This window comes from Bos javanicus, chromosome 19 (genome assembly GCF_032452875.1).
Source record: "Bos javanicus breed banteng chromosome 19, ARS-OSU_banteng_1.0, whole genome shotgun sequence".
Classification (NCBI taxonomy): domain Eukaryota; kingdom Metazoa; phylum Chordata; class Mammalia; order Artiodactyla; family Bovidae; genus Bos; species Bos javanicus.
In genome coordinates this window covers 38,175,184-38,194,802 of record NC_083886.1, presented here as the reverse complement: position 1 = coordinate 38,194,802, position 19,619 = coordinate 38,175,184, and the positions used below count along the sequence as shown (strand labels likewise).

Genomic DNA, 19,619 nt, shown 5'->3' with positions numbered 1-19,619 from the left:
TGTGTGCTTGGCACACAGTGGGTCCTTAAGAAACAGGCAATCACTCCACGCCCAGGCCAGTGAAGGCAGAGATGTTATAAGGGCAAATGTGGAGGTTTAGGCAAGGCCACGTTACTTTCTCTCCTTTTCAGGAATCTCCTTGGTGAATCCCAACCTGATAGTTTAGGGACTTCCTTGGTGGTCCAGTGGTTGAGAAGCCTACTTCCAATGCAGGGGACACGGGTTTGATCCCTGGTCAAGCAACTAAGATCCCACATGCTTTGGGGCAACTAAGCCCGCGCCACGACTACTGAATCTGCTCTCTAGAGCCCAATCTCCGTAACAAGAAAAGTCTGAGTGCCACAACTAGCGAAGCCAGCATATAGCAACAGAGAGTCCAGGCACCACAATGAAGACACAGAGCAGCTAAAATGAAGACAACCCCCCCAAAACCCTGATGGCTTCAGAATCCCTGCATTTGCTAAAATGCAGGTTCCCCAGCTCAGCCCCTTCTGACCTAGTCAACCCTAGTTTGTGGGTCTGAATCTACACAGCCCCCAGCCAACTTTCCCACGGGCAGGGCACTTAATAACTTACAGTCCACTTTGGTTCTCCACTTTTGTTAACAAGTTTTTCCGTACAGAGATGAATGGCCCCTTCACTTTACAGACGTGGAAACTGACACTGGATTTCACAAGCCAGCAGGTTGGGCTTGGTCTAGGTTACACTGAGAATTACTGGTTGACTAGCATCCCCGGTCCCTGGTCAGCTGCTTTCCACTTTCCCACAAGAGCAAGCAGTCCATGGCTGGAGGCAGAGTAACAGAATTCACCTGTAGACAGGGGAGATGGCTTCCCATTCTGCAGGTTGAAACCCAGTGACCTTAGGACCCAAGGGCCCTCTCTGAGCTTCAATTTCTCCATCTGCAAATTGGAGCCAACCCTCATCTGGTGGTGGTAAGTGTTTTATGAATGCCCATCCTTAAAGAGCTCAGCACAGTGACTTGCACATAGCATGAGTTGAGTTAGTCCTAACTTAAGTTTTGTGATTATTCTACCTCTGGAACCCTGGACCTTAGCGCTGGTCTCCTGGCCCCAGTTTGACAGAGTGTGGTGGGGGCACAGCGGGGAGGGGGCAGGGGTCACAGGGTAGAGGAGAGGGCGGCAGGAAGAAGGGAGAGAAAATCCCGAAGGTCCGGAAGGCTGGGAGGGAGGCCGGGCACCAGCTGGAAACCGCGGCTATTTGCAGCTTTGCCCTCGGGCTGCGGTCAGGCTGGCGCTCTCGGCCGGGCTGCCGAGCCCGCCGCCCCGCCCGGTGCCCTCGGCCACCCGGGCACTTCCCTGGCCTGCGGGTCCCTCCTCGCCCGATCCTCGCGGCCCGGCGGGGGGTTGGGGAGCCGCTGCTGAGCCGGGCCGAGGCCTCTGGAGCTGGCAGAGCGCGGGGCTGGGGCGGGGGCAGCGCCGGGGGCGGGCGGGCCGCGAGGTGAGTCGCGGCCGCGGCGAGGCTGCCCGGGCGCCGGGTGGGCGCGCACGATTGTTAAAGGCTGCGGTTTGGCTAAGATTGCGGAGCCGAGAGAGGAAAGGACGCAGGAGGGAGGACAGCTAGGAAGAGGGAAACACGAGCCGAGGGCGGGATGCGGGCAGGAAGCTGACGTTTCCTGAGCGCCGACTGCGTCCAAAGGTGGTGGAAAGACTATCCCCACTTTACCGGCCGGCTCGGGGAGGCTGGGTGCCTCGGGCGAGGCCGTCCAGCTGTGAAGCCGCGGAGCCCGGAGCCTGATCGGCCTCTTTCCCTGCGGCTGAGAACGCAAACGCAAGCCGGGGCAGGGGCGGGGCGGGCCGGAACGGGAAGGGGACCGGGGGCGCTGGCTCTCTGGGTTCCCCAGCCCGGAGGACGCCACAGAGACCCTGTTTCAGTCTCTCCCGCGCCCTTCCAGCGCCCCCATGTGGAGGCTCCTTTTGAAGCCCAATCCACTCGCCCACCCCACCTCCGCGCGCGCGTTTCTAGAGCTTGGCGTTGGCGGATCCGGAAGGGGCCAGAGCTGAGTCCTAATCTCACGGCCTGTCCCTTGGACAGAAAGACGCGAGGAGAAAGGGAAGCTGGGCCGCCAGAGGAGGCGAGCCTCCCTGGGATGCGCAGCGTGGTCGTTCCAGTGGAGGGGGCAGGGTGGTTCCTGGTACAAGTAGCCCGGAGTGTGGAATTGGGGCAATAATCTTTGCGCTCTGTGCTTGGACCCTTTCAGCGGCAATGGCTTAGTTTCACTGCGAATCTTTGAGATTACATTAATGCATTCATCCATTGATTCTGGATTTGATGAGACCTTACAACGTGGGAGTTGCCCCACAACACAGCTGAAAAAAACAGACAAGCATTGTAACATTTTTAACAGTGTGGAAAGTGCCATGGCAGTGGTATCTGGGGGAGAGAATAAGAATCCTGGGCCCTCTTTACCCATGTTTACAGTGTGGTTACAGTATGGGTACACTTCAGAATCCGCCTACCAATGCAGGAGATGGCAAGAGACGAGGTTCCATCCCTGGGTCGGGAAGGTCCCCTGGAGTAGGAAATGGCAACCCACTCCAGTATTCTTGCCTGGAAAATTCTGTGGATGAAAGAGCCTGTCCATGGGGCCAGAGAGAGTAGGACACGACTGAGTGACTGAACACATGCACGCACACTTCAGACACTTGACCTAGACAAAACACTTTGGGTTCGGACAAGAGGGTCTCTACACATGGATTATAGGTGGAGCAAATGAAGCCATAACCCTCTGTGCCCACACGTTGTGTAGGCATGGCAGACAATTTGGCGGCGTTTGTTGCCTGTCAATAATATCCCAAGGATTTCTGAGAGGGCCTGAAGGTATAGGTGGCCCAGTACCAGAAATTCTTGCGTCCTGAGAATGATTGAAAACAGTTCCTTTCTTGCCCTTTTCATCAGACCCCTCACCCACCATCAAAGGTGCTTCTTGGCCCAGGCCTATGGCCCTGGGACTTCTTATTCCATCTCCCTTCTCCATCACCTTTCTCCCCAGGTCCCTGGCCCCCACCTACCCACATCTTTTTCACAATTAAATTCTATGAGGAAAGACAAATGTGCACAGTGGCTGGGAGGGGGGGCGGTGTTTATCTACAAGAAGGGTAGAAGTCGAGAGAAGCAAATTAATTGAAGAAAAAAGACTTTTATTAGGGGAAAAAAAAAAGAGTAGAAGCAAAGTGTAGTGTCTAAGATGACTCCGGGTTTGAATTCTGACCCCATCACTTAACAGTGTGTAAATTCAGACATCTAACCTTTCTGACCTTCACCATAAAATAGGAATAATAATATACTTACTTCAAAAGGTTGTAGAGATGTTTACATGAGATAGTGCATAAAAGAACTTCATGCAGCATCAGGCACATTGTAGGCCTTAGTAAATGGTGGCTATTATGATTGCCATTAATACTATAGTTAAACAATAACTCTCATCCCTATTTTACAGGAAAGCCAGGTTAAAGAAAGTCATTTCCGGCATTCCCTGATAGTTTGTCGTCAGGTCAAGAGTTTCCTAAGGACAGGAACTGGGTTTCTCTCAGACTAGGAACTCCCTGTGGCTAGGTCTCTCCGACAAGTTTCAGTGTGCCCGGCCTTAAAGTCAGGGTTCAGAAGCTTCAGGCCTAGATGCTGAGGGAGGTATGTCGATCCCCCACATTAGGGAATGTGGGTTCTGCGCAGCGCTTGCCTCATAAGTGGCGGTGAAGTCTCGCCTGTGTGTTTGCTTCTCCCGGAGCCTCTGTGCAATAAAGGCCGCCAGAGCCTGACCCCATTAGTGGGAGAGGCGAAGCTCATGAATCCAATTGGCATTTTCTTCCTGGATCTTAGTTAGCGAGTGTGGCAGAGAAGTGAACTGCTAAGTGAAAACATAATTATAATGCACCATCCTTTGTCTACCAAGTGAGGCCTCCAGACCCCACTGTCTGCAGAGCAGTTTGTTTCTCAAGTCAGGGAGGACACTGGAGCCAGCCTCTCAGAAGTGGAAGTGGCACCCATGAGCGGGCTAACTTGGCTAGTGCGGGTGGGGCATGAGACTCAGGATTGACCCCTGTCCTGCTCTCTCTGACCGAGGTCTGGAACACGTGGGCTCTCAGAGGAATGCTGGTTCACTGAGACCCTGTACAGGCTGCGTGAGGACTGGGGAACTGAGAGACGAGGCCCTGAGTGCCAGAATGGGGAGTGTGGCTTTTATCCAGCAGACACTGGAGTTACTGAAGGTTTTAGAACAAAGGAGTTATGTGGGATTGTGTTTTTTCCCCTTCATGGGTTCCCAAATCCTCCTCACCTCAAATATGCATATGTTAATGCCTAGAAAAAGGGCTGGCAGAATACACATAGGTGGTCATGGTGGTAAATTTTGAGATGGAGAAGTAGGTAAAGGGAGGTTTCCATTATTTATTCAGTACCCTACATGATTTGAATATTTTACAGTGAGAATATGTGCACTTATTACCTTTACAATTTAAAACAAGGTGAGAAATAATCTAAATGTCCATTATCAGGAAAATAGGTAAGTCCATTGTGGCAGTAGAATACTACACAGCAGTAAAAATGAATAAATTAGAGTGTCTATATCAACGTGGATAAAACTCATAAAGTGTTGGGCTAAAAAAAACCAGGTTATATCAGGATACCTAGACTATGGGTCCATCTACATAGAATTTAAAAGCATGAAAAACATATATCTATATTATAAATGGACATACACATGTAGTGAATGTGTAGGAGGAGGAGGGAGGGAAAAAGCAAAGCAGCCCCCCAAACCAACCTAGGTAGTGAGCATTGAAGTTTGCTGTGAGATTATCTATACATTTTTATGTGCCTGATATAACTGAAGCATTTTGAAAAAAAGAGGGATTATAAGAAAAAAGGAAAAACAAAGTTGAAAACAGGAAAGGTTAACAGTATGAAAAGTGGAGGAAGTTTTTGTTTTTCTTTCGAATTTTTTGTTTTGTGTTGGGGTGTAACCAGTTAACAATGTTGTGATAGTTTCAGGTGAGCAGGGAAGGGACTCAGCCATCTACATACATGGATCTGTTCTCCCCCAAACGCCCTTCCCATCCAGGCTGGAAATGCGGAGAAAGATTCAGTGACAGACTTGGGGGCAGAAACCCGGCTGACCCGGGGTAGGCGAGCTCCCACCAGCGTTTGAGCCCACAGGCACAGGGTCTGCTTTCAGTTTCCTGTTAAGAATCGTGACAAGAGGGTCCTGAAGGCCCGTCGTCAGCCAGTGGTCCTGGGGACTTCCTGTGGTCTGGATGCTGCTGCCCTGGGGCCCGTGAGGGGTGCTGACAGTCTTTGCTGCTGCTGCTGCTACAGTGAAGCTGTCCTTGTTTCTTACCAAAGAGTCAATGGAGTCATCAACCTGGGAGGGATTCATCTGAGGACCCAAGGGGTGACAGTGGCTGGACCAGTCAGTGCTGCTGGAGCCGTAGTTTGGCCCTGAGGCAGGGGGTGACCATGCCGACTTTGGCAGGAGTCAGCAAGTCTCTGGCACCCAGGGGGGCGGGTGGGCGAGGATAGTGTTGAGGCTTGAAGGCTCGGGGAGGCAAAAGCCAAACCCTGGTGCCTAGGCATGGAGAGTGGGCGATGCCCAGGCTTGGCAGACAGCAGGCTGAAAGATGCTGTGCCAAGATGGGGAGAGGGGCTGCCAGGGTTGGAGATCAGAGGAGCGGATGGGGGAGGGCCGGGATACTGTCAGGGCTTGAAGCGGGAGGCCGCCGGGGGCAGGGTGGCGGTGGGTGGACTGTGAGGATTGGTGAAGCCAGAGGGTGGCCAGGAGGAAGTGGGCAGTGCCAAAGGAGCAATGGGAAAGAGTCAGAGCCAGCTTGGGGCTGGGGGGCAGGGAGACTTCACACTTATTCTTTCCTTAGTTCTCATTCAGTTTTGTAATAAAAAGAGATGCCTCTGTCAGTGAATTATAAAACCCTAGAGTTCAGGGTTCAGAGAGACCTCTGGGGTCATCGTTTCCAATTCCTTCTTTGTACTGGTGGGGCCAGTAATACCCATGATGAGGGACTGACCTTTCTGAGGCCACCTGGTGAGTCTAGTGACATGACCTGGATGGAACCAGGCTTTGTGTCCTTGTCTGTGCCACACCAGTGGAGGGTAGCGTGGAGAGCTGGCAGGTGAGGGGCACCAAGAGTAAAGGACTCTGGTCTTGACTAAGGGGGCTAGTGGTCCTTGGGGAGGTGAAGTCAATCCCAGCAGCAGTGGAAGACCACCTGTGCCCCTGGGGAAATGTTCTGGGTTAATAGTGGAGTGCACCTCCTGTGAGCCGGGACCTTTGGGAGGGATGTCATGGAAATTGTAGTTTTGGTGGAACTCCAAAAAATAGAGAGGTGTTAAAAATCATTAGGAATTTATTTTCAATGGAAATCAAATATCCACAGTACTAGAAAGGATTTTACAAGGCAAAAATACAACATGAAGGTGGGTACCTGGAGCTGACCTTGGTTACTCTGCTGTCAAGGGGGATCAGTCCGTGGTCTTCCTGTTGGCAGATAATCCTAAGGCCTGCAGGCCTGTCGGGGTGACGGAGCTGAGGACTTTCTCTCAGCTTCCATCAGCTGCAGCCCCCCAAAGACATACTGCAGGCCAAGGCAGGTGTCAGTTAGGAACTGCCCCTGGACGACATTGATCCCTCTTCTCATTTCAGAGTGTGGCAGACTGAGACCCAGGGAGAAGTATCATAATCTCCAGCACAACCGCTTTTGCATCATTCCATTTATTTCTGAGATGTGTTTGGGGCCTTGCACATGACCGAAGGAGTGCTTGGCATTCTGGGAGGGCGTTGGTCTGAACCAGGATGTCCCAGAGGGAGGTGCTGCTCCTGGATGGGTGTTGAGGGGACCAGGCCTGGCTGGGCAGAGATCAAGGGGGTCATCTGCCCTGTTGTCCTCTGGTCAGGGGAGGGGCCGGTTGGGGCCTGAGTCTGGGAATCCACCTCCCCACCCCATCCTGATTGCTTTGGAAGGGCGGCCCACCATCAGTGAAAGGGCGGGGTTGCCAGCAGCTCCTGGGGGCTGCAGGATGGGACCCATTTAGCCTCTGCAGTCATCTGACCCTCATGACTCAGGCCTAGCCCTGCCCGTGGAGGGCAATGGGCCAGTCTGAGCTCATCACCATTGCTCAGAACAGAAGTGGTAAACAAGTTTGCCCTCTGCCTCCTGCCCCTGAGAGGAAGCAGGGAAGAGGGTGAGGTAGGGGCCTCCAAGCACTCCACCCGGCCCAAGCCATCTACGTAACACAGGTGCGTGTCACGGGTGTCCATGGGGCCTGTAGGGTGTGTGCTGGGCTCTTACATGTGGGCAACATGTACAGAAGCGTGTTTACCTTCACACGCGTCCTTGGGGGAGCTGTGGCCAACCTTTTCCAGGGATCATTTCACTTCATCGCTGGTGTCTGGGGGCCAACAGCTAAAGGCCCATGGGGGTGGCCTTAGAACTGGGGGTCCCTGTGGAATAACACCTGGTTTGACCTGCTGGATCTCAGCCTCCTGACCATCAGGCCTCATGGCTCAAACTCATGCTGGGGCTGGAGCCGCGTGGCCTCTGGGAACCTCTCAGAGGCTGCAGATCTTCCTGGGCTGTTGATCTGGGCTGCCTGGGCCTGTGACAACATCCAGCAGGCCCAGTCCTGGGCATCTCCCCTTTTGCTGTGGGCCCTGGCTTGCCTCCCTCTTTCCATCTTGCTCCCTCCTCCCCTCTCTCCTGGGTGCCCGTCTCTGTCCCCTCCTTTCCTTTTACACCCACTTTCCAGCTTTCCTGTCCTTCCTCTCTTCTCTCAGCCCAGTAACTAGCATTGTTATCTGTAGCCACCAGATGGCACCAGCGTACCATGTGTCCCGTCCTAGATGAGGGTACACCCGTCCCATGCCCCTGGCCCAGGGTGAGTAACCACCCTTAACCCTTCACAACATCCACACCCTGCCCAACACCTTCCTGAGACTTTAAACACGGAGGAAAACAGATGCAGCCAAATATGGGCAGGGCCAGGGTAGGGGCCCCGAGCTCCTTGGAGAGGCTCTAATGCCCCTTAGGGTAACACCTATCTCACAAAGGGTATTTGTACACATCACAGGGTTTCCACCTCAAACCCGTGAGCTCCTGGGTAGTGTGCACTGTACACACAAAGAGAATGAAACCCAAAGGAATGAAGTCACTCACCCAGGGTGAGACGGCAAATGCAAGGCAGCGTGAACCTCAGCTTTGCAGGTTCCCAAACCTTGGGGTTCCTGGGCTGGCAGCAGTTGGGCAGGGGTCACCAGAGCAGCTAGGGCCCTTGAGCACTCTCTTCCATGCTAAGGCCCCTCCACTGTCTCTTTGGTGTCTCTTTCAAACCTGACACAGAACTTCACCAGGAAAGTGCCCGCTATTATTTTAGTCTCTGGGTCGTCTCAGGATTTAGGCATCTTTACACTAACCAGTTTCTTCTTTTCCCTTTGGCCTCTCTATGTAGGTTCACGCTCTGTTTCTTCTAGCAAGGCTGAAATGCAGAAGAGGCAGCCCCTCTCTGCCTTCTGGGAGCCCCCAGGCTGGTGGGAATCACAACCTTGCCCCAGGAGCCAATCGAAAGGGGGACGCAGAGGTGCAGCTTTCTGGAAACCTCTCCTGGTATAGAGCCAGGGCCAGGTGAGGGTATTCAAGGCAGGCCTCCTGGAGGAGGCAGGGGTCAGGGCTAGGGAAAGGTAGGCTCAGTGAAGGCAGCACCCTGTGGCAGCTGCTGAGTGATCCTCATGAATGAGGAGCAGCGGGGGTGGGCTCACAGCCCTGGAATCAGGGGAGGGGATGACACTGTCCCTAACTTGGGCTCAACTTCCCTCCTGGCCCATCCCCCCACCCCACCCCTCACCCTCCTGTCCCACTGGGAGGCCTGTTGTGGGCTGGGGACAGGAGGCCCAGGGTGGGGTCCCTTCCCCAGGGCCGGAGCAGGATCCTGGGCCGGCTGTGGCAGTGCCCAGGAGCCAGAGAGGAGCCGCCGCCCCCCACCCCGTTGGGCCCCTCTGTAATTAGGGCTATTTTTAGGCCCTTCTTCCTTCCTATTTCAGGCCTCTGGACTGGGCCAGAGAGTGGGCTGTCCTGGGGCCGCGGGCTGGAGCCGCTAAACTGGGCCGTGGCGTGGGAGCTGCAGCCACAGCACAGACCACAGCCCGGGGCGGAGTTCTGGCAGGGGGAGGGAAGTGGGGACGTGGCCAGACCTGAGGCAGGGCCCAGTGGGGGCGTGTCCTTGGTTCATCTGACCCCTCCCGGGGCCCCTCACTGATTTGCCCCCGCTCCCACCTGCCAGGGTCCATCCTTCTGCCCCTCCTGGCAGCCTTGCTGACTCGAGGCTGTTAGCCCTGGGCCTGTCCCACAGGGGTGCCCAGAGTGTGTATAATAGTTTACTGGGCACTTACTGTGTACCAGGCACTGATCCAGCACTTTACCTGTATGAATTCATTTACTGTGTACAACAACACTACGCGGTCAGTGATGAATTATCCTAATTTTACAAATAGAAAACCTGAGGCTCAAAAGGAGCCCATTTTTTGTGTGCGGGGCTCAGGGAGCATCCTGTGGAAGAATGGGGGTTGGGGAAGGGTGCTTCGTCCACTTCCTCGGATCCCAGTGCTCCGTCAGGCGCGACTCCCAGGAAGTGGCTGCTGATCTACCGGTCCCTGCTCTGATGGCCCATGGCCTGTCCTGCAGGCGGAAGGGTGGGTCTTGCCCAGCTGGTTCCAGTTAGGCACAAGAAAGCTGGCGAGGGGTATATTTAGCCCTGGTTTCTGGAGGAGCCAGAGGTCTTTCATCCTTGGAGGCGCTGGCCACAGCAGGACTCAGCTTGCCAACGCTGGGCTCCTGGGCTGCAGGGCAGACAGGCTTTGGGCAGGGAGCGGGGTCAGGGAGGAGAAGGGGCACATGTGATCCTGTGCATCTCTGTGGCTGGCGGGGGCAGTGTGAGTGCCAGTCAGGGCCTCTCAGTTCTGAATGCCATGCTCAGGATGTGTCTAGGTTTGCAGGCTCTGGAGAACTGGGCTACAGTCTATGGAGTCGCAAAGAGTTGGACACGACTTAGCAAGAAAACAACAGGCATTGGAGGGCTGGCCTGGAGGTAGACCTGCTGCCTGCCCCTGTGAGCCTGGGTCCAGCTAAGGCCTAGCGTGTCTGTGGCATGGGGTTAGCCGGGCCTGGGAGTCTGGGGGCCTGTACTTAAAAGTAAGCAGGAGAGGTGCTCAGGGGACAGAATTGCAGGGACAGGAAGAGGGTGGCCTTTCCATTCTCTCTAAGGAGACTGACATGTTTGGGCATTGATGTTTTGGAGAAGGTGGAGGGTTGTGGGGGCAGGTATATCTGTGTAAGAGAGAAACAGGCACACGGAGAGGCAATTACGTGGTGCCAAGTGGTGCTAGGTGGTGAGGGTTTGGGGTGTGCGGAAGGTGTGCGTGTGTTTGACTCAGTGCCACAGGCTTTAGGCGGTGGGCACCCTCCGTGTGATGGGGCTGGTGGGCTGGGACCTGTGTGGTGTGGGTGACTGTGTTGCTAGGATCTGGTGGCGCCTGGGAGTGAGATGACACACCAGTGGCGGTGGCAGTGCTCCGCTGTGACTAGAACAACATGTGACCCCATCGTGATGTTTCTGGGGGGCAGCCTGTGAGTATGGTGGTAGATGAGGGCTGTTTTAAACTGTCCAACTTTGATCCTGTGGGGTTGTGTAATTATCCCCCTGGATGTTGGTCTCTGTGCGTGTGAGCCTGGGAGTAAACACATGTGTGGATGCAGAGTTTGGGACTCAGGCTGTGTGTGTGTGTGTGTGTGTATGTGTGTAGGCTGTCATTCTGGGTGTGACTGGGTATGTGGATGTAGCAGGGCTGCCAGCTTCCCACTGCACATGAGTCCCGCTCCCACTGCAGGTCATGGCCCACTGCCCTTCTGGGGACCCCTACCCCAAAGCCACAGGCCCTCTGGGCTGGAGGGAGGGAACCCTACAAGTCATAAGCGCCTGTCTCTCTCCTAATCCTCTCACCCCCACTCCCTCCGACCATCCCCACAGACGGCAGGCTTCTACCTGCCCTGGGGCGGGAGGCAGGGGAGAGAAAGAGGAGCCTGCCCGCCTGCCCGCCGCCCCTCTGTCGTCTCTGCACTCAGACAAAGAGCTCACCCTGGTCTCTGTGGGCGTCTGGGAGACGCTGGGGGGATTAGCTGCCCGCGCCGCCCTCTCCCAACCTCATGCCAGCCCACCCGGCTGGCACCGACACCTCCAAGCCCAGGGGCGGTGCCCTCACCATGGAAGCCTCTCCCGCCTGGAGGGTGTGTGTGTGTGTGTGTGTGTGTGTGTATGTCCCCTGCCCCACACCTGGATGGGAGCAGAGGTGCAGCCTGATGAGAAGTGGGGTGCACAGCTTCCACTGCTGGTGGCGCCACCTTCTCCCCTAGGTTCCCACTTCTCTGTCGCTCAGCATGTGCTTGGCAGGCCTACATCTGGGGCGGCACCCCTATGTCTTTGAACCTCTCATTCCTGGCTCTTGCACCCCTCCCCCACAGTTGACTGCAGCTCCGACCTCCCATTCCTTCCCTCTGCATTCCTGGGGGAGGGTGTGATCTGGCCAGTAAGTGCTGAGAGCAAGGGAGAGAAGGCTGTGGGCGCCAGTGGGCGCCCCTCTGGGGAGGTCTCGGCCCACCCTAGAGAGGTGAAAGCGAAAGTCACTCAATTGTGTCCGACTCTGCGACACCATGGACTATATAGTGGAATATATAGTCCATGGAATTCTTCAGGCCAGAATACTGGTGTGGGTAGTCTTTCCCTCTTCCAGGGGATCTTCCCAACCCAGGGATCAAACCCAAGTCTCCCGCACTGCAGATGGATTCTTTACCAGCTGAGCCACCAGGGAAGCCCAAGAATACTGGGGTGGGTAGCCTATCCCTTCTCCAGGGATCTTCCTGACCCAGGAATCGAACCAAGGTCTCCCGCACTGCAGGCAGATTCTTTACCAGCTGAGCTACCAGGGAAGCCCTAGTGAGGGCAGACTGTTCAGAGGAGCTCAGTGCAGGAGACATGGGAATGACATCGGGTCTCCTCTTTCTGGGGAGCCACCTATGGCTTCTCCGTGGGGAGGGTGACTGTAGACTGGTCTGGTCGCACCACCTAAGGTTGAGGCTTTAAGTCTAGCACTTCCTTGGTACTGTGCAAAATCAGAAATGATTTTCAAAGTTCTTTCACATTTACTCTCAAGGATTTTCTCAACAGGTAGGGCAGGTATTGGGGTTTCCCTGGTGGCTCAGTGGTAGAGAATTGGCCTGCCAATGCAGGAGACGTGGTTTCGATCCCTAAATTGGGAAGGTCCCCTGGAGAAGGGCATGGCAACCCACTCCAGTATTCTTGCCTGGGAAACCTCATGGACAGAGGAGCCTGACTTCAGGCTACAGTCGGGTTGTAAAGAGTCAGACTCAACTTAGTGACTCGACCGTAACAACAAAGGATGGGTATGGCTGTGTTTCCCAGTTCAGAGGCGTTTGGATTGAGGCTCTGAGAAGTTAAAGGATTTACTCAAAGTTACACAACTGGTGAGCAACAGATACAGCCAAGATCTTGGTCTGTAAGTGTCAGGGGAGACCCTTTGGGTCCCTCCTAATCCCCGTGGCTGGGCCTCTGCCTCGTCAGTCCCTGCCACCCCTGAAGACTCTGCTGCTTCGGGAGACTCTGGAATGGAGGCAGGCCAGTGGGAGCTGGGTGAGCGGACCCTGCTCCGCCCTGAGTCACACCCCATCCTGAAGCAATCGGGGGCCTGTGGCTTGGACAGTCCTTGCATCCGTCCTGGGATTTGCAGGTATTTACAGATGCTCTCTTCCTCCTTTTGACAAATGCGTTGGGATCTACTTTGTCCCATATCCTTCTTTTCTATCAAAATATTATTCCGAGGTTTAGTCCCCTCCTATCTCCTTTCATTCAGTCTTTAGTGGAGACAATGAGGCACCAGCCCCATTCTGTCCATGGAAGGGAAGCTGCCAAGCATACCAAGAAGCTGGGATTTCCCAATAACTGCAAATGGTCATGGAGGTTAGGGATCTGGCTCCATGCCTTCAATATAAGAGATGATCAGTGTGTGAAGATGGACGAATAGTGGTGAGTGGGTGGATAAATATATAGAAGAGGGTGAATGCACAGGTGAGTTGGGTGGGGGATGCATGTGTCAATTGGCAGGTAAATGGATGGATGGATAAGTGAGCAAGTGGAATGTGTGGATGGGTGAGTGGGTGGTGTTAAGATGGATGGGTGGGCAGGTATTTAGATAAAGTGAATGATTGAATGGATGGATTATTAGGTGGGTGGAGGATAGTTGGATGGATAGATAAATGGAAAAGTAGGTGAATGGTGGATGCATGGAAGGATGGATAAATGGATAGAAGAGTGGATAGATGGATGGATAAATAGATAGATGGATGGATGAAAAGGTAGATATGGGAAGGTGGGTAGATACGTGTGTGAGTGGATTTGTGGTGAGATTTGAGAGCCTGAAGGAGCTTTTGAAAGACAGGCTATACATAGAAAATGAATTTTTCACAAGTATTTTGGTTTTGGTCAGCTCTCAATCATCTGAACTGATGGAGAGAAACAATGTTTAGAAAAATCTAGAATATGCTGGTTGGTTGCAACCTGATTTGTATCACACTCAGGGGTAGGTTTTGTCTCTGAAGTCTGAAGGTCTGAACGCTGGTGATGTGTCAGTCTTACGCGCAGGTATGGCTCATCTTGGGAGTCTAGACCTCAGGTTCCTCTCAGCCTGCCGTCATCTTTCTCCCTCCCATGCTGGGCAGGACAGCACCTCCTCCCAGATGGTTACAGACTGCAGACAGGGTGGTGTGATTCTCCTGCACTCTCTGGTGGGCTCCTTCCTTCTCTAGGGACAGTGGTTGTACTTCCTGAGGATCTAGGGCTGTCCCTCCAGGTTTCCCTGAGGTTTAGTCAGCACTGGAGGAGCCCATGACCATAGAGATTAGCCTGGCATCTGCTAGGTGGTGTGATGCTTGATAGCGCAGTTCTGCTCTAACAATGGAAGGTGGACACTGACCTGCATTTCCAAACGAGAGGAGGCAGATGGAAGCTGTAACAAGACATGTGGAAGTCAGATGCCAGGAGGGGGTGTGCTTGGTGCGGGGATAGGCGACGTGGATTGTACAATCATTTCTTTGCCCCTTCCCAGGTGTCAGGCCTCTTCTTGGCTTCAAGAGGATTCTCATTTGCCTTTCTCTTGGGGAAAATCTTCCCTCTGGGACCCTGGATGGCCTGACTTCCATAATTATAGGAGCCTCATGCATCGAGTACCTGTTGGAGGCCGGGCACTTTACATACAGCATCATGTTCAATTCGCACAATATGCTTTCAAGTGAGTATTTCTCACATTTTATAGATGAGGAAACTGAGGTCCAGAGAGATTAAAGAATGTGCCTGGTGTTGCCCATTTAGGAGGCTGTAAAATCAGGATTCCTATTCATGTTGGCCTGGCTTCTCTGCTGGTGCCACTTCTTATACTGAGCCCACCACCCCTTCTCTGCATCCTGCTCCAGTTGGTTAGAACAGGTTTAAGGAACAGCAGCTGGGAAGACACACCAGAGGGTAGGTGATGCCCCAGAGAATGAGAAGGCTTGAGACCAAGGAGATAGTCTCTAGCAAGGACCTTCATGTCGTGTGTCTAGGCCATTGTACAGAGACCTGCTAGCCTCTATCTAAAATATGAGGCAGCATGAAGGATTTGGGTGAGAACACCAGAAGGCTTTTCTGGCCTAGAGAGCTGTAGAACTCTGGAAAGAGCAGAAGAAGAAGGGCAGAAACATACATTCTTTGGGGAAGGTGACGTATAGTGGTTCCAGCATAGCTGATTTGCTGACCTGAGACAAGGGGGTGGCCCAGAGGTCATTTCAGGACATCCTCTTGCAGCCAAAGAGGCCAGAATGACCTGGGTGGGAGTTTTCCTAAGAGCTTTCCCAACTGAAGGTGAGACCAATCATGGGGACTGGTGCTGAGATGCCGAAGCTGGAACGGTTTGGAACTCATCTCAGGATCCCAAAAGTGGGGGGCCCAAAAGATGCCAGTACATACTTTTTGGGAGATAGGGAGGGGAAAGCTGCAGGAGCCACAAGGGAAGCTCGTCCCTCCCGAGTCCAGGCAGTCCCTGAAGCCAGAAGCTTGCCCTGACCCTGGGGATGCTGAGAAGGCAGCAGGGATTTGCAGGAGCCTGAGCCCCAGGCTGGTGACCAGGTGGCCGGACCTCTGGCCTGTCCTGAGCAGATGGGTGGCGGGGAGCTGGAGGCTGGGCAGGACAGGGGTGGAGACTGGGAGGTCCAGGTGGGCCCGAGCAGAGGGTGGCCCCTCCTGTGTCTCCCCCTCGCCCTGCTGGCCTCCCTCCTTTCCCTTTGATGCTTCTCACCACAGACTTCAAACAGGCTGCCCTCTGCTCCTGCCCGCCCGCCCATAATTAGAGCCTGGCTCAGGCTGCCTCTCGCCCTCACTCCCTTCCCTGCTCTCAGTCTGGCTCCAGCTTTCCGACTCGTCTTTATCTCTCTTCTCTCTCTCTCTTTCTCCATCTCTCTCTCTCCCTCTTTTCCTGGTCCTCTGGCTCTCTGTGTCTCTGATCCTCTGTCCCAGGCAGGGACCAGCCTGGTCCCCATGCTGAAGTTCCCACAGATGCACACTCTCTCTCTTGTGTGTGTGTGTGTGTGTGTGTGTATATGTGTGCACGTGTGATTTGACTTGGGTCTCTAATGTGAGAGGATCTATGTATACATGTTTATATATAAATGTGAGTGAGAGCAGGAGGGAGCAGACAGGTGTGACTCTGTGTGCACATGTGTGTGCATGCATGTGCTGCTGTGTGAGCGGCGTCCTCCCCTTCTCTGTCTCCTTCTGTGTATTCTCACTCTGACTGGAGACTTGACTTCTCTGTCTTTATTGTCATATCTTCTCTCCATCTCTATAAGCTGTTTTCATCTTTCTCTTTTCCCCTTCTTTCTAATGTGATCTGCATCCCCTCCCCACACTGAAGGCTGCCCTCCTTCGCGCCTTTCCCACCCAGAACCTGGGTCTCAGGCCCTACCCACTCCCTGGTGGAAACTGCCGCCAGGGGCAATGAGCTAGGCCAGCTCCAGGCTGCCCACCTCCTTCCTGGTTGTGCCCTCGGCTCCCAGCACAGTCCCCGGGCCTCCTGCCCCTCTCTGGACTTATTTTGGGCCCTCCCAGGGTCTGTTTTTTCTGGGCCAGGCTGACCTCCCACCCCTTGGGCCCCCTTTGCAGCCCTGTGGCAGGCAGCACCATGTCATTCCCTTTCCTGGGGGGAAGGAGGTCTTGCCAGGAGCCTCTCCATGACCTAATATGGGAAGTAGGGGATCGAAATCCCTACAAGTCCCCGCCCCTCCAAGGCACTGGGCTCAGGCTGCACCTTGACCCATGACGGAGCCCACATATCTCAGTAGCATCTGCCCTCTGGTGTAAGGGCTTCATCCCCATCAGAGAAGAGGCTGACGCTCTCCTCCCTGTTACCCCCGGGGCACCTGGCGGCACAGACCCAGGCCCTTTTGGAGAGACTGACCTTGAGCATTGAGTGGTCTGGGTGTGGATAGACCCCCAGGGCTGAGAAAGCCCTCCCTTCATGCTGCAGCTCTGGACTAGCCTTGGGGCCTCCCTGGGCCTGTTTTGCAAGGATGCCATGAGGAGGGTGATACTAAGAAAGAGATGACTAACCGGAGGTTAAACTTGATGTTTTCCAGCTGACAGTGCCCTTTCCTGGTCACGTGGGAGCCTTGTGACTCCTGACAGGATCGTGGAATGAGGTGACCCCATCTTTTTACAGGTGAGGACACTGAGGCACAAGGATGTTCTGTGCCCCCTTCAGAGGGGGAGGCAAGTCTGCTGGGCTTAGGGCTCAGGGCCTGTGGGAGTCTAGGCTCCAGAGAGGTGGGGGAAGCAGGATGCATGTCCCGGCTGGGGCCTCACCTCCCTCTGGCCTCGGTAGTTCTGGCCAGTTTTAGGTTCTAGGCAAAGATGGGCACCCGTGGGTGGATGCGAGCTCGTGAGTCAAGGGCTTCAGCAGGGATTTCGATTTGGGGCATTTTTGGGCAGGACCCAGGAGATACCATGCCTGGGGGATGCTTAGGGGATCAGGAACTCCAGAGGCTGGGGGGCACCCCCTCTGAATTGGCAGCCTGAGCATGTGTGATTGTGTGTGTGTGTGTGTGTGTGTGTGTGTGTGTGCATAGCCGTGAGGGAGTGATGCTGGGTGTGTGTATGAGTGTGTACACAAGCATGAGTGACTGTGGGTGTGTGTGCACACGTGGTGTGCCTGAGAGCGAGGGTTTGTGGCTCTATAGACAAGTGTGTGAGAGGCTGTGGCTTGTGAGTGCCTGTAATCCTGTGAGGTCATTTTTGAATGTGAATGAGGGAGAGGGTTGTGTCTGTGAGTCCTGAACATCCATGTGTGGATGTGAGAATTGACTTGGGTCTCTGATGTGAAAGGATCTATGTAGTTTCTATGTACACACATTTACACATAAACGTGAGCGAGAGCAGGAGGGAGCAGACAGGTATGAGTCAAGGTGCAAGTGTGTGCGGATGCGTGTGCTGCTGTGTGAGAGGCGTGATGCCCCGGCTTTCTCCATCTTTAAGGTCCGCACCACCTCCTCCCTCTCTGCTCTGTCGTCCCTCCCTGTCCCCTTCTTTCTCCCTTTCCTACTTAGCCACCCTTTGGGGATCAAGTGCCAGGACCACTCCCCAATTCCAAAGGTGCCTGGGGACACTCTTTTGTCCCTTTGCTGACAGGAAGGAGGTCCTCGGGGCCCAGGTGGGGGTGGTTGGTTCACGATGGAGGGCACGGCAGCCCCTGTCTCTAGGCCTGGTTTGAGGTGGGGTGGAGAAGTGCCTCCTGGCCTCTTCTCCCGCGCACCATCCCACGGCCCAGGGCGGGAGGGGGATGAGATGATTGTCCAGCGTCAGCATCCGGGTCCCGGTGGTCGGTGGTCATGGAGGCAGCTCCCAGGCCCGGACACTGGCTCCAGCTCTGCCTGAGTCTCACCAGCCCGTGCGTCTCCAAGCCTCCGCTCCTCACCTGTGAATCTTCTCCTGAGTTAACACCTGGCTGCCTGGGTCTCACCCTCTCCCTACCTGACAACTGTGGCCTAGTTCCCCAGCTCTGCCAACTTGGCAGAACCCCCAGTCTGAGGTTCTTGGCTGAGGAGAAGTCTGGAGGTGTGAGGGAGTTTTTTCTGCCCTAGAAACGGGAGATTTGGGCTGAGATGGGCATGTTCTCCCCAGACAGACTTGTTCTAGCACACCTCTGCAGCAGGAAGGGACCCTGGGGGTGGCCATCTGAGGCAGACACTGCCGCACTGGCTCTGGGGAGCCCCAGTCTGAGGCGGAGCCCCTCAGTTTCATGGGAGCAACAAGACACACTGGATACCTGGAGAGCTGGGCCCACGCAGTGAAATAAGGACATGATTCCCAGCCACACAGAACTGTAAGATCCACAGTACTTACGGAGGGCTGGGCTGAAGGCAGCCGCTCAATTCTTTGAATAGATGAAAGGAGAAAAAGGAAGGAAGGGTGGGTAGAGGGAGGGTGTCAGAGTGAGAGGGACGGAGGGACAGATGGAATTGAGCTGTGAGGCCCTGGGCAGCTTCCTGAAGGCTACAGGGATGCAGGGACAGCTGCGTCTTCCCCCTGAAACTCCGGATGTTTAAAGCCTCTGGCATTTACTGTGAGCATCAAGGCCTCTCCAGGACCCTGGAGCCAGGACCTCGCTAGAGTCCCTGCTTAGTTCTTTTCCTGCTTCAATCTCCCACTAATATTTTGAAGAGACTCCCTCCTGGAAGCCCAGAATCAAAGGTTCCCTTCCTGCCCTTGCTAGGAGAGGAAGGGGGTCCATAGCAGGGGGTGGTGGGGTCAGCCTGGGTTCCCTACCTTCTCAAGGGCTGCTCACTCCCCCTGGCTCCACTCCCTCCCTCCCTCCTAAACCCAGGAAATCTGGGGGCAGGCATCTCTGCCCTGCCCCTCCCACCGCCTGCCAGGGGGTGACTGCCAGTGGAAAGGGCCTCCAGCTCATCCCTGCAGGGGTCTCCACTTGCAGAGCCCAGGAGGACAGGAGCCCCTGGGGTGTCTGGAACCCATTCATTCCCAGGTAGCCTGCTTGGTCACAGCCTCAAAAGCAGGCTCAAGGAACCCCAGAGATGAGTAGGAGGGTAGAAAGCACGACCCAGGCCACCCACTCCCTGCCAGAACCATCCCACCCCCCACGGGGATCTGCTCTTTGCCCGGGGCCTGGTCTCTAGATTCAGGTGGTGGGAGCTAGTCCTGAGACCTGAGGCTGGCCCTGCCACATCAGCTGAGCATCTCAGAGAGAAGGGGGTGTGTGCCCTCATCTGACAGGTTCCAGTTTCAAGGAAGAGGAGGCATGTGAGACCAAGGATAGGCAGATCTAGAACTAAATTGTGATGGCAGATCAGCCCATTCTGTTCTTGATAGAAGATCAAAGTTCTGGAGGGCTGAGACTGGGCCACTCCTTTGCCAATGTTGAAAGCTCTTCTGACCCAAACCATCTCGTATAGCAGTAGCTCCAGTAGCTATATTTGCAATTGACTGATGCA

General features: G+C 54.6%; 1 long non-coding RNA gene across 1 annotated transcript; it reads left to right on the top strand.

Annotated features, from left to right (window-relative positions):
- The first annotated feature begins 1,822 nt into the window (after positions 1-1,822).
- LOC133232251 (uncharacterized) lies at positions 1,823-19,262 on the top strand. Its single transcript, XR_009731352.1, has 3 exons — positions 1,823-8,645; positions 14,192-14,374; positions 16,752-19,262. It is a non-coding gene; the product is annotated as an uncharacterized LOC133232251 (long non-coding RNA).
- The last annotated feature ends 357 nt before the right edge of the window (positions 19,263-19,619 follow it).